Consider the following 15,766-nt stretch of genomic DNA (forward strand, 5'->3'; position numbering starts at 1 on the left):
TCTAATAATTGAGTCCCCCACTACCAGCACCTGTCTGGCCTGCCCTACTCTCCTATTTCCCTCCTTACTGAACAGTCACTCCTCCAGCTTTCAGAGGACATGCCTGGCTGCAGCAGTGTTGATCATGTTCGTCCTTCATTTTCGAAGATGACCAAGACTTCAGGGTTAGAAGAGAATTAGTAGTTATGGGTCAGGAGGTGGCTGATGAGTCCAATCCGGGCCCTGAAGGTTCGCCCACATACTTGACATAAGGAAGCAGATGTGGTCAGTACACCAGATTCTACTTGTGCCTTGCGTACAGCGCGCTTTCTTTTTGCGTCAAAGATTTTCCTATCTTCAGCTGCACGTGCTCCTGAGGTGATCCTGCCTCGCCAACCTGGACGATCCAGGGCAAGCTCTTCCCATTCATTGGTGTTGACTTCCACGTTTTTTGAGAGACACCTTAAGGCAGTCTTTATAGCGCTTCTTCTGCCCCCAACTGCTCGCTTTCCTTGGGACAGTTCTCCGTGCAGCAGTTGTTTCGGTAGTCGGCTGTCAGGCATTCTGACCACATGTCCAGCCCACCTGGCTTGGACTTTCAGCAGGAGAGTGTAAATGCTGCAGAGCCCAGTTTGTTCCAGAATTGCCGTGTCCGGGACATTGTCTTGCCACCTGATGTGGAGGAGTCTGCGGAGGCAACTCATGTGGAATTGACTAAGCTGTTTAGCATGCCGGCTGTACACTGTCCAGGTCTCACTAGCATAGACTTAGCAAATTAATGGGGTGTGCTAGATCAGGACTAGCCTCCCTGGCACTTTTCCCTCTACCCGGCCTTCTAACTGTCACCCAGAGACATAACTCCCTAACAAAAAAAAATGTTGGTTCCAAAATTGTGCTGATGTAAAGTAGACATGTGGGAAATGTTACTTATTAAGTACTAGATGGCGACGTAGTATTCAGCACAGAGCCACGTAGTATATTGCCCAGCCACGTAGTATATTGCCCAGTGACGTAGTATATTGCCCAGTGACGTAGTATAGTGCCCAGTGATGTAGTATATTGTCCAGTTACATAGTATATTTCCCAGTCACGTAGTATATTGCCCAGTTACGTAGTATATTACCCAGTCACGTAGTATATTGCCCAGCGACGTAGTATTCAGCACAGAGCCACATAGTATATTACCCAGCCACGTAGTATATTGCCCAGTCACGTAGTATATTGCCCAGTCACGTAGTATATTGCCCAGCCACGTAGTATATTGCCCAGCCACGTAGTATATTGCCCAGCCACGTAGTATATTGCCCAGCCACATAGTATATTGCCCAGCCACATAGTATATTGTCCAGTCACGTAGTATATTGCCCAGTCACGTAGTATATTGCCCAGTCACGTAGTATATTGCCCAGCCACGTAGTATATTGCCCAGCCACATAGTATATTGCCCAGTCACGTAGTATATTGTCCAGTCACGTAGTATATTGCCCAGTCACGTAGTATATTGCCCAGTCACGTAGTATATTGCCCAGTCACGTAGTATATTGCCCAGTCACGTAGTATATTGCCCAGTCACGTAGTATATTGCCCAGCCACGTAGTATATTGCCCAGTCACGTAGTATATTGCCCAGCCACGTAGTATATTGCCCAGCCACGTAGTATATTGCCCAGCCACGTAGTATATTGCCCAGTCACGTGGTATATTGATATAGAACAGAGAAACCAAAAAGCCACAACGAAAAAACTATTAACAGTCCAGAATTAAAATTTACTTTATTAATATCTTAGGTAAAAAACAACAGAAAAATCGATCAAAAGTTACATAAAATTACATAAAATTATGTTCAATGAATTGACATAATGCATTTGTATGCTAAATGGGCGTTTGTTAACAGGAATACATGTGGAAAAACTGTAAAGTGCAGGAATGTTAATATAAAAATAGATGTATAGAAATTAAATTTAAAATAAAATATACACATATATATATAGTGTGTATATATAACACTATAGGAAAATGTAATGAGTGATTCTAAATGTGTCAAAAATACATGAATTTAACCATATAAAGTGCAACCAGTGCAAAAAAAACGCACAAAAAAATCAAGTGAAAAAGTCACAAAATTTCAAAACCACTAGCTGTATTGGTGCTAATAAAGTGACAGTGCACGCACTACACCACCAGGTGTCAGAAGTTCCACATTATAAATTAGTTGACCAGGAGCTGGCGTATACAATCAATGTCATAAGTTTTGTGATACCAAAGAGTAATATTAGAACATTTACTTACACTTAAGTTGTCAAGAACTCCTGGTCTCCTGGACAGACGCCCATCCCAACGCGCGTTTCGGCACACTGCCTTCATCAGGGGGTGGCGCCAGTAGGAGAGAGGTAGGTTCTTATACTAAAAATGGCCAATCACAAACGGATGTGTGTCTCATACACACCATTCAACAGATACCATTATGCCCGGAAATAACCTACTATGCATCCCGAAACCAGTAATCAATTCTGCGCATGGGCACCAAGATCCAGCCTAAGCTGGATTGCACAGAGTCGAAAACGGCATCTTTAGTAACGCGATGAGGAGATTGCAGAGTGGGGAAATGTACGGTGACGCACTCGCAACAGGAAGTGACATGGAGGATCGGACTGGACGCGTCATGCAGCCCGGCAACAAGGTAATTGTTGCTAGGGTGCGAGAGACGCGGCCAAGAACGAAACCTTCAGCCACCACTGCAGCGGGCCGTGCTACACCCCACCTGTAAGCTCAACAGGGAGGAAAATAGTAGGACAAAGTGGGGTGTTATGTAAGTGGACATTAGAACAATTACTGCCCAAACATAATGGTATAAATCAAACATATAAAGAAAATTACATACAGTTGCCATATCATATCAATACAAATATATATAAAAATAAAGAATATACAGTAACAAAAATAATTGTGTATATCAATAGTGGGGGAAAACAGAAAAATAATAATACAAAAATAATACAAAATGGAAAATTAAAAAATTAAAAAAATGGAAAAAAATAAGAATAGAAAAAAATGGGAAAAAAAAGGCGGGGACAATGGAAAATATGTATATAGAACTAGAGATCTTCCCGGAGGTTCTTCAACTCCAACAGCAGGGTCAAAGTTCTTAAAACTGTATATATATATATATATATATATATATATATCTATCACAGAGATGTAGTGTATAACACAGCCCACGCAATATATAACACAGCCCATGCAGTATATAACACAGCCCACATAGTATATTGCCCAACCACGTAATATATTGCACAGCCACGTAATATATTGCACAGCCATGTAGTATATAGCACAGCCACGTAGTATATAGCACAGAGACGTAGTATGTAACACAGCCCATGCAGTATATAACACAGGCCACGTAGTATAGAGCACAGCGATGTAGTATATTGCCCAGTCACGTAATATATACCACAGCCATGTAGTATATAGCACAGAGACGTAGTATATAACACAGCCCATGCAGTATATAACACAGCCCATACAGTATATAACACAGCCCACGTTGTATCTAACACAGCCCACATAGTATATAGCAATGTGGGCACCATATCCCTGTTTAAAAAAAAGAATTCAAATAAAAAATAGTTATATACTCATCTTCCATCGGCCCCCGGATCCAGCCCAGGCATTTACCGATGCTCCTCGCGACGCTCCAGTCCCAAGAATGCATTGCGGTCTCGCGAGATGATGACGTAGCAGTCTCGCGATGCATGGATGCATGCAATGCATGGACCGGAGCATCGCGAGCAGCAGCGGGAAAGGTGACGGAAGGGCGACGGAAGATGAGAATATAATGATTTTTTATTTTGGCTATTATTAGATCTTTTTACTATTGATGCTGCATAGGCAGCATCAATAGTAAAAAGTTGGTCGCACAGGGTTAATAGCAGCGTTAACAGACTGCGTTACACCGCGGCATAACGCGTGGAGTGAATATTCATTACCTTAATGAGCGGGAGACATGTGATCGCTTGGCAGGAAGAGTTGCTGGCGCCGGAAAGAGATGCAGCGAGGGCATGCAGGGAAGGTAAGCAGTATGGGTTTTTTTTTTCTTTTTCTTTATAGGAACCATGCATACCAGGATAGGGGATAACGAGCCATGCATACAAGGACTGTGATAAGAAACCATGCATGCAAGGACAGGGATGGGGAACCATGCATACCAGGATAGGGGATAACGAGCCATGCATACAAGGACGGGGATGCGGAACCATGCATACCAGGATAGGGGATAACGAGCCATGCATACAAGGACAGGGATGGGGAACCATGCATACCAGGATAGGGGATAACGAGCCATGCATGCAAGGACAGGGATGGGGAACCATGCATACCAGGATAGGGGATAACGAGCCATGCATACAAGGACTGTGATAAGAAACCATGCATGCAAGGACAGGGATGGGGAACCATGCATACCAGGATAGGGGATAACGAGCCATGCATACAAGGACGGGGATGCGGAACCATGCATACCAGGATAGGGGATAACGAGCCATGCATACAAGGACAGGGATGGGGAACCATGCATACCAGGATAGGGGATAACGAGCCATGCATGCAAGGACAGGGATGGGGAACCATGCATACCAGGATAGGGGATAACGAGCCATGCATACAAGGACGGGGATGCGGAACCATGCATACCAGGATAGGGGATAACGAGCCATGCATACAAGGACAGGGATGGGGAACCATGCATACCAGGATAGGGGATAACGAGCCATGCATACCAGGATAGGGGATAACGAGCCATGCATACAAGGACTGTGATAAGGAACCATGCATGCCAGGATAGGGATGAGGGGACAATGCATACCAGGCTTATGCTCTAGTCAATACGTTTTCCCAGGTTTGGGGGGCAAATTTAGGTGCCTCGGCTTCTACTCGGGTCGGCTTATACGGTAGTTCCCAGACTCTTCAGAGGTTTCTCACCATGATCATGTTTTACTTATGGCTCCATGAATATTCTCTATATTTAATGAGCTATTGGTGATTTACTTCCATATTGTCAATATGAAATTTAATAATGCATCTTTCTATTGGCAGGGTTGGAATGTGTCACTGACGACAGATGCACCAGTCTCCTCTCCTTATATTGTATCTATATAATATTAAATTATGTTACAGCAAAACTTTGATACGTTGTAACACTGTATATGAAAAAGCCATCGGCATCTGCAGGGAGTAGTAATCCTTGACTACATACACGGCTAATCTATGAAGTATTAACTCTATGCACTGAAGAAAGTATTTCTTCATACTGCCAAGAGGCAGAGCAAACAGCTTGTCTCATTGGCTAAAAATAAAACCCTTCCTTTAAGCGACCTTTCAGAAAGTCTCTACATAATAAATGAGTAATGCATCTCTAGGTGGATTACTGTACAAAACATTGCAATCACTGTACTCTTCAGACAACTCGGAGACGCTGCTTCTATACAATCCGCCTGCGAGGTAAGGAGCGAAGCTATAAGCTAGGTTTCTTAAGCGTCTCCCAGGCTAACAAATGGTAGTTTGGTACATGTAGTAGGGCTGAGTTTCTCATGGCCACAAACTATTCTTGTTATCTGCGGGTTAACAGAGGTTGCAGGTAAACCTACTGTGTAATCACCATATACAAATAGTAATAGCCCAAATTCCCACCAGTCATTAAAATGCATGATATGAGGTTAGGGTGAACCAGATTGCAGTTGAAGTGAAACTTTTAATCAACTCCCAGTGAAATTTGATTACCGTAATTGCAAAATGTACAAACTTTATTCTGTTTCCAAGTGAAACAAGGAAATGTAAATAATTCAACACAACTAATATGACAAGTGGTTTCTCCAAGTTCAACACAAAATGCCCCTTTAAATGACTACTGCAGTCTCAGAATTATTGAGCCCCTTCATGACAAGTGTCTTTAGTGCTTCAGTAGAGCTTTTTGGGCTATTATGACCTTGTGATACATGGCCAGACAGCAGCCTCTGACTGTGTTCCTAAGGAATCATTATAGGGGGTAAAAGAGTGGTCTCCAACCTATTATTCTCTATTAGTTGCAGAAATACATTTCCCGAAATATTCAGAATGATTGAGCCCCTTCATGATAAGTGTCTTTAGTGCTTCAGTAGAGCTTTTTTGGCTATTATGACCTTGTGATACATGGCCAGACAGCAGCCTCTGACTGTGTTCCTAAGGAATCATCATAGGGGGTAAAAGAGTGGTCTCCAACCTATTATTCTCTATTAGTTGCAGAAATACATTTCCCGAAATATTCAGAATGATTGAGCCCCTTCATGATAAGTGTCTTTAGTGCTTCAGTAGAGCTTTTTTGGCTATTATGACCTTGTGATACATGGCCAGACAGCAGCCTCTGACTGTGTTCCTAAGGAATCATCATAGGGGGTAAAAGAGTGGTCTCCAACCTATTATTCTCTATTAGTTGCAGATATACATTTCCCGAAATATTCAGAATGTATAATATCAGACCTAGAATTTATAAACAAGTTCATATTGCTTATTCCCACTAATTTATGGTGCAAAGTGTCACAGATCCATATGGCAATACTGAAAGCTGCCTTTGGACATATGTACATAGCTGGATTCTGGCTGCATTTTGTACAGAGCCATAAGGGAGGTGGCGTATAAGACTGCACCGCTCTATGTCTAACATTTTATAAATTGCTGCTTAATTCTTTGGCTGCCTCATATATGGGGCATTTTACGCTGGAAGCAATGATTATGGGCTAAGGAGACGTACAGCCTCTTTGCACTGAATAGAATAAAAGCAAGTGTGAACAGGGGCAAGCTGCTATGACTGCATAATATACAAATAAAAGAATACACGATGTATGCAAACACTGAATATATGAAATGTGGACTGAATTACTGCTATATAGAATATAATTATTACAATGAAGGCACTTAGCGCATAAATTAGCAAATTGACGAGAGCCCCCCCAGCCATAGCAAGGTGACTTTTCTTGGAGGTCTAATTTAATGTCTATTTTATGTGGTATAATGGTCTGGATTAAAGGGATAATCATTCAAAGTTTGAACATTGCTAATTTTTTGAAATTTCTGACAAATTTCTGATTATTTGTATAATTAAAAGCAGAAAGTAGCAACATAAATTTACTATTACCACAATGTACAATGTGTCACCCAAAAAAAAAAAAATCGCAAAACGAATGAAATCTGTTGAAGCGTTCTAGATTTATTACCACATAAAGTGACATTGGTCATATTTGAAAAATTTGGCCCGGTCACTAAGGGGAGGACAGGTAGGATCCAGCAATTACAAACAACCTTAGACTGATGGGAGGAGGAGTGCACAAATCAAAACTTGTGTAATTTTTATAATTTACATATTCTACCTTTTTTGACCTTTGACCCTCTCTTCCATTTTTCATTGGGAATAACACGAGCATTCACATGGTTGCATTAATTTTTGGCAAACTACATTTCTGAAAATTCTTTGCACTTAGTGCAATGGATCCTCTCATTTCTTCTTGTGCACCCATGCATCAGTGGGAAGCCGACCACTAACACAACCTATGGTCAGCAGCTGTACGTGCAAAACCACAGACAGGAGAGTGCTTCATGGTAGGATCTAAGGGCAACACACAGAGCCCAAAGGCTTCTTCTAGTACAAAATACTCAAGATGAATCTCTACTGCATGTGCAATAGAATTGACAGTATTTGCACAAAGTCATTGCAATGGTTGACATGACAGCACAGAATGCACACAGCCAACTGACCTGCAGAGTCTAAGGAATTAATAATGGCCCTGTGGTTACAAGCCTTTCCATGGATACTGTTGTGCTTATGGCATTACCATTAATCTTTTACTGACCCAGTTTATGCTGGTATATACAAGTGCTTCTCGCTAAATTAGAATAATAATAATAATCTTTATTTTTGTATAGCGCTAACATATTCTGCAGCGCTTTACAGTTTTGCACACATTGTCATCGCTGTTCCTGATGGGGCTCACAATCTAAATTCCCTATCAGTATGTCTTTGGAATGTGGGAGGAAACCGGAGAACCCGGAGGAAACCCACGCAAACACGGGGAGAACATACAAACTCCTTGCAGATGTTATACAAGGTGGGATTAGAACCCAGGACTCCGGCGCTGCAAGGCTGCTGTGCTAACCACTGAGCCGAATAACATCAAAAAGTTAATTTATTTCGGTTCTTCAATACAAAAAGAGAAACTCATATATTATATAGAGTGATTACAAACAGAGTGATCTATTTCACGTGTTTATTTCTGTTAATGTTGATGATTATGGCTTACAGCCAATGAAAACCTCATTATCTCAGTAAATTAGAATACTTTATAACACCAGCTTGAAAAATGATTTTAAAATCCGAAATGTTGGCCTGCTGAAATGTATGTTCAGTAAATGCACTCAATACTTGGTCTGGGCTCCTTTTACATCAATTACTGTATCAATGCAGAATAGCATGGAGGCGATCAGCCTGTGGCACTGCTGAGGTGTTATGGAAGCCCAGGTTGCTTTGATAGCAGCCTTCAGCTCATCTGCATTGTTGGGTCTGGCGTCTCTCATCTTCCTCTTGACAATACCCCATAGATTCTCTATGGGGTTAAGGTCAGGCAAGTTTGCTGGCCAATCAAGCACAGTGTTTTTTTAAACCAGGAATTGGTACTTTTGGCAGTGTGGACAGGTGCCAAGTCCTGCTGGAGAATGAAATTTCCATCTCCAAAAAGCTTGTCGGCAGAGGGAAGCATGAAGTGCTCTAAAATTTCCTGGTAGACCGCTGCGCTGACTTTGGTCTTGATAAAACACAGTGGACCTACACCAGCAGATGACATGGCTCCCCAAACCATCACTGATTGTGGAGACTTCACACTAGACATCAAGCAGCTTGGATTGTGGCCTCTCCACTCTTCCTCCAGACTCTGGACCTTGATTTCCAAATTAAATGCAAAATTTACTTTCATCTGAAAGCAACACCTTGGACCACTGAGCAACAGTCCAGTTATTTTTCTCCTTGACCCAGGTAAGACGCTTCTGGCGTTGTCTCTTGGTCATGAGTGGCTTGACACAAGGAACACTTGTAGCCCATGTCCTGGATACGTCTGTGTGTGGTGGCTCTTGAAGCAGTGACTCCAGAGCTGTCCACTCCTTGTGAATCTCCAAATTTTTGAATTACCTTTTCTTAACAATCCTTTCAAGGCTGAGTTTGTCCCGGTTGTTTGTGTACCTTTCTCTACCACCATTTTTCCTCCTTCTACACAACTTTCCATTAACATGCTTGGATCCAGCATTCTGTGAACAGCCAGCTTCTTTAGCAATGACCTTTTGCGGGTTACCCTCCTTGTGGAGTGTGTCAATGACTGCCTTCTGGACATCTGTCAAGTCAGTAGTATTCCCCATGATTGTGGAGTCTACAGAAACAGACTAAGGAACCTTTTTAAATGCTTAGGAAGCCATTGCAGGTGTTTTCTGTTAATTATTCTAATTTACTGAGATAATGACTTTTGGGTTTTCATTGGCTGTAAGCCATAATCATCAACATTAACAGAAATAAACACTTGAAATAGATCACTCTGTTTGTAGTGACTATATAATATATGAGTTTCAAGTTTTGTATTAAAGAACTGAAATAAATTCACTTTTTGATGATATTCTAATTTAGTGAGAAGCACCTGTAATTGTAAAAAATAAAAATTGTAAATATAGACCAGTAATATCACCGCTGTACAAAATCATTCAAAATCCATAGCCATGGCAAATAAATATTTAGAGGCAGTGAAGTATTGCCTCATGAGTCACATACTTATCTGACAATATAGATATTCTTTACCGGTAACCCGCCCATCCACACCCTCAGCTTTCTATAAAATCTTGTAAGGCTGCTTGTATGTTTATAGTGATTGACAGAGAAATTAAAAGTTTTTTTATAAATGACCAGATGTTTCTGTGAATCTGTGATACTGGATCTACTGAAGGCGACTATGTACACATTGGAATGAGTCCTAACGAGGCGCACTGATGCAATCTACAAACAGGCTGTACTCAATCATTGTCTTCCAGGTGAACTTAGTAAAAACTGACAGAATTGGTCCATCCAGTTTAAAGTGGGAGGTGGGTGCCCCCGAGCAGTAATTTTTTGCTGGTGTAGACATTCATCTAAATTCAAAGAGGTTGTCCTGGATTAATATATTTATGACTTACAATATCTGTGGGATAAGTTGTCAATATGAAATTAGTGGGGGGTCGACACTCGCCACCCCCAACGATCAGCTAAAATCTGAATTGGCAGCCACCGAATATAAGCAATGTATGGGGCAGAACACCGCAGCCCTTTACATAGATTAGTGCCTGCAGCCAAGTACTGCGCTTTACTTCCCATTCGCTTTCATGGGTGATAATGATCGGACACTTGAAACAATGAACTGCAATGTACAATCATTTTGCTTCCCGGGGAGATAAACCCCAGCTAGAGATGTCAGGGAGTGGTGTACTCCAGTCTCCCACATGCAGGCTCCACAATGCCAACAAAGCATGTGTATGGGTAGTCAGGAGAGATAGCTGACAGCCAATATTAACCCCTTCCCGACCTGTGACACAGCGTATGCGTCATGAAAGTCGGTGCCAATCCGACCTGTGACGCATATGCTGTGTCACAGAAAGATCGCGTCCCTGCAGATCCGGTGAAAGGGTTAACTCCCATTTCACCCGATCTGCAGGGACAGGGGGAGTGGTAGTTTAGCCCAGGGGGGGTGGCTTCACCCCCTCGTGGCTACGATCGCTCTGATTGGCTGTTGAAAGTGAAACTGCCAATCAGAGCGATTTGTAATATTTCACCTAAAAAAATGGTGAAATATTACAATCCAGCCATGGCCGATGCTGCAATATCATCGGCCATGGCTGGACACACTAATGTGCACCCACCCCACTCCTCCGATCGCCCCCCCAGCCCCCCGATCTGTGGCCCCTCCGTCCTGTGCTCCGCTCCCCCGTCCTCCTGTCCGCTCCCCCCGTGCTCCAATCACACCCCCCGTGCTCCAATCAAACCCCCCCGCACTCCGATCCCCCCCCGTGCTCCGATCCACCCCCCCTGCACACCGATCCACCCCCCCTGCACACCGATCCACCCGCCCGCACACCGATCACTCTCCCCCATGCTCCGATCCCTCCCCCCCCGTGCTCCGACGCCCCCCCGTGCCCTGATCTCCCCCCCCTGTGCCCTGATCTCCCCCCCTTATACTTACCGATCCTGGCGGGGTCCGTCCGTCTTCTTCCCCGAGCGCCGCAATGTTCCAAAATGGCGGGCGCATGCGCAGTGCGCCCGCCGAATCTGCCGGCCGGCAGATTCGTTCCAATGTGAATTTTGATCACTGTGATATAATCTATCACAGTGGTCAAAATAAAAAAACAGTAAATGACCCCCCCCATTTGTCCCCCATAGATAGGGACAATAATAAAATAAAGAATTTTTTTTTTTTTCCACTAAGGTTGGAGTTAGAACTAGGGGTAGGGGTAGGGGTAGGGGTAGGGTTAGGGGTAGGGTTAGGGGTAGGGTTAGGGGTAGGGGTAGGGGTAGGGGTAGGGTTAGGGGTAGGGTTAGGGGTAGGGTTAGGGGTAGGGTTAGGGTTAGGGGTAGGGTTAGGGGTAGGGTTAGGGTTAGGGTTTCGATATGTGCACACGTATTCTGGTCCTCTGCGGATTTTTCCGCAGCGGATTTGATAAATCCGCAGTGCTAAACCGCTGCGGATTTATGGCAGATTTACCGCGGTTTTTCTGCGCATTTCACTGCGGTTTTACAACTGCGATTTTCTATTGGAGCAGTTGTAAAACCGCTGTGGAATCCGCAGAAAGAAGTGACATGCTGCGGAATGTAAACCGCTGCGTTTCCGTGCAGTTTTTCCGCAGCATGTGTACAGCGATTTTTGTTTCCCATAGGTTTACATTGAAATGTAAACTCATGGGAAACTGCTGCGGATCCGCAGCGTTTTCCGCAGCGTGTGCACATACCTTTAGAATTAGGCTATGTGCACACGGTGCGGATTTGGCTGCGGATCCGCAGCGGATTGGCCGCTGCGGATCCGCAGCAGTGTTCCATCAGGTTTACAGTACCATGTAAACCTATGGAAAACCAAATCCGCTGTGCCCATGGTGCGGAAAATACCGCACGAAAACGCTGCGTTGTATTTTCCGCAGCATGTCAATTCTTTGTGCGGATTCCGCAGCGTTTTACACCTATTCCTCAATAGGAATCCGCAGGTGAAATCCGCAGTAAATCCGCAGGTAAAACGCAGTGCCTTTTACCCGCGGATTTTTCAAAAATGGTGCGGAAAAATCTCACACGAATCCGCAACGTGGGTACATAGCCTTAGGGTTAGGGTTGGGTTGGAATTAGGGTTGTGGTTAGGGTTAGGGGTGTGTTGGGGTTAGGGTTGTGGTTAGGGTTACGGCTACAGTTGGGATAAGGGTTAGGGGTGTGTTGGCGTTAGAATTGAGGGGTTTCCACTGTTTAGGCACATCAGGGGGTCTCCAAACGCAACATGGCGCCACCATTGATTCCAGCCAATCTTTTATTCAAAAAGTCAAATGGTGCTCCTTCCCTTCCGAGCCCCGACGTGTGCCCAAACAGTGGTTTACCCCCACATATGGGGTATCAGTGTACTCAGGACAAACTGGGCAACAATTACTGGGGTCCAATTTCTCCTGTTACCCTTGAGAAAATAAAAAATTGCTTGCTAAAACATCATTTTTGAGGAAAGAAAAATGATTTTTTATTTTCACGGCTCTGCGTTGTAAACGTCTGTGAAGCACTTGGGGGTTCAAAGTGCTCACCACATATCTAGATAAGTTCCTTGGGGGGTCTAGTTTCCAAAATGGGGTCACTTGTGGGGGGTTTCTACTGTTTAGGCACACCAGGGGCTCTGCAAACGCAACGTGACGCCCGCAGACCATTCCATCAAAGTCTGCATTTCAAAACGTCACTACTTGACTTCCGAGCCCCGACATGTGCCCAAACAGTGGTTTACCCCCACATATGGGGTATCAGCGTACTCAGGACAAACTGGGCAACAATTACTAGGGTCCAATTTCTCCTGTTACCCTTGAGAAAATAAAAAATTGCTTGCTAAAACATCATTTTTGAGGAAAGAAAAATGATTTTTTATTTTCACGGCTCTGCGTTGTAAACGTCTGTGAAGCACTTGGGGGTTCAAAGTGCTCACCACATATCTAGATAAGTTCCTTGGGGGGGTCTAGTTTCCAAAATGGGGTCACTTGTGGGGGGTTTCTACTGTTTAGGCACACCAGGGGCTCTGCAAACGCAACGTGACGCCCGCAGACCATTCCATCAAAGTCTGCATTTCAAAAGTCACTACTTCCCTTCTGAGCCCCGACGTGTGCCCAAACAGTGGTTTACCCCCACATATGGGGTATCAGCGTACTCAGGAGAAACTGGACAACAACTTTTGGGGTCCAATTTCTCCTGTAACCCTTGGGAAAATAAAAAATTCTGGGCTAAAAAATTATTTTTGAGGAAAGAAAACGTATTTATTATTTTCACTGCTCTGTGTTATAAACTTCTGTGAAGCACTTGGGGGTTCAAAGTGCTCACCTCACATCTAGATAAGTTCCTTTCGGGGTCTAGTTTCCAAAATGGGGTCACTTGTGGGGGGTTTCTACTGTTTAGGCACACCAGGGGCTCTGCAAACGCAACGTGACGCCCGCAGACCATTCCATCAAAGTCTGCATTTCAAAAGTCACTACTTCCCTTCTGAGCCCCGACATGTGCCCAAACTGTGGTTTACCCCCACATATGGGGTATCAGCGTACTCAGGAGAAACTGTACAACAACTTTTGGGGTCAAATTTCTCCTGTTACCCTTGGGAAAATAATAAATTGCAGGCTAAAAAATCATTTTAGAGAAAATAAAATTTTTATTTTATTTTCATGGCTCTGCGTTATAAACTTCTGTGAAGCACTTGGAAGTTCAAAGTCCTCACCACACATCTAGATTAGTTCCTTTGGGGGTCTAGTTTCCAAAATGGGGTCATATGTGGGGGATCTCCAATGTTTAGGCACACAGGGGCTCTCCAAACGTGACATGGTGTCCGCTAATGATTGGAGTTAATTTTCCATTTAAAAAGCCAATTGGCGTGCCTTCCCTTCCGAGCCCTGCCGTGCGCCCAAACAGTGGTTTACCCCCACATATGGGGTATCAGCGTACTCAGGACAAACTGGACAACAACATTTGCGGTCCAATTTCTCCTATTACCCTTGGCAAAATAGGAAATTCCAGGCTAAAAATCATTTTTGAGGAAAGAAAAATTATTTTTTATTTTCATGGCTCTGCATTATAAACTTCTGTGAAGCACCTGGGGGTTTAAAGTGCTCAATATGCATCTAGATAAGTTCCTTGGGGGGTCTAGTTTCCAAAATGGGGTCACTTGTGGGGGAGCTCCAATGCATAGACACACAGGGGCTCTCCAAACGCGACATGGTGTCCGCTAACAATTGGAGCTAATTTTCCATTCAAAAAGTCAAATGGCGCGCCTTCCCTTCCGAGCCCTGCCGTGTGCCCAAACAGTGGTTTACCCCCACATATGAGGTATCGGCGTACTCGGGAGAAATTGCCCAACAAATTTTAGGATTCATTTTATCCTATTGCCCATGTGAAAATGAAAAACTGAGGCGAAAATAATTTTTTTGTGAAAAAAAAAAGTACTTTTTCATTTTTACAGATCAATTTGTGAAGCACCTGAGGGTTTAAAGTGCTCAATATGCATCTAGATAAGTTCCTTGGGGGGTCTAGTTTCCAAAATGGGGTCATTTGTGGGGGAGCTCCAATGTTTAGGCACACGGGGGCTCTCCAAACACGACATGGTGTCCGCTAACGATGGAGATAATTTTTCATTCAAAAAGTCAAATGGCGCTCCTTCCCTTCCGAACCTTACCATGTGCCCAAACAGTGGTTTACCCCCACATGTGAGGTATCGGTGTACTCATGAGAAATTGCCCAACAAATTTTAGGATCCATTTTATCCTGTTGCCCATGTGAAAATGAAAAAAATTGAGGCTAAAAGAATTTTTTTGTGAAAAAAAAGTACTTTTTCATTTTTACGGATCAATTTGTGAAGCCCCCGGGGGTTCAAAGTTCTCACTATGCATCTAGATAAGTTCCTTGGGGCGTCTAGTTTCCAAAATGGGGTCACGTGTGGGGGAGCTCCAATTTTTAGGCACACGGGGGCTCTCCAAACGTGACATGGTGTCCGCTAAAGAGTGGAGCCAATTTTTCATTCAAAAAGTCAAATGGCGCTCCTTCCCTTCCAAGCCCTGCCGTGCGCCCAAACAGTGGTTTACCCCCACATATGAGGTATCAGCGTACTCAGGACAAATTGGACAACAACTTTCGTGGTTCAGTTTCTCCTTGTACCATTGGGAAAATAAAAAAAATGTTGCTAAAAGATAATTTTTGTGACTAAAAAGTTAAATGTTCATTTTTTCCTTCCATGTTGCTTCTGCTGCTGTGAAGCACCTGAAGGGTTAAAAAACTTCTTGAATGTGGTTTTGAGCACCTTGAGGGGTGCATTTTTTAGAATGGTGTCACTTTTGGGTATTTTCAGCCATATAGACCCCTCAAACTGACTTCAAATGTGAGGTGGTCCCTAAAAAAAATGGTTTTGTAAATTTCGTTGTAAAAATGAGAAATCGCTGGTCAAATTTTAACTCTTATAACTTCCTAGCAAAAAAAAATTTTGTTTCCAAAA

General features: G+C 43.5%; 1 protein-coding gene across 1 annotated transcript in view; it reads left to right on the plus strand.

Annotated features, from left to right (window-relative positions):
* The first annotated feature begins 5,373 nt into the window (after positions 1 to 5,373).
* Positions 5,374 to 15,766, plus strand: part of CAST (calpastatin) — a 229,087-nt gene continuing 218,694 nt past the window's right edge. Inside the window, exon 1 of the mRNA XM_069752042.1 lies at positions 5,374 to 5,477. The gene's annotated coding sequence lies outside the window, so the exon portion shown is untranslated. The remainder of the gene's footprint in view (positions 5,478 to 15,766) is intronic.

Source organism: Ranitomeya imitator, chromosome 1 (genome assembly GCF_032444005.1).
Source record: "Ranitomeya imitator isolate aRanImi1 chromosome 1, aRanImi1.pri, whole genome shotgun sequence".
Classification (NCBI taxonomy): Eukaryota; Metazoa; Chordata; class Amphibia; order Anura; family Dendrobatidae; genus Ranitomeya; species Ranitomeya imitator.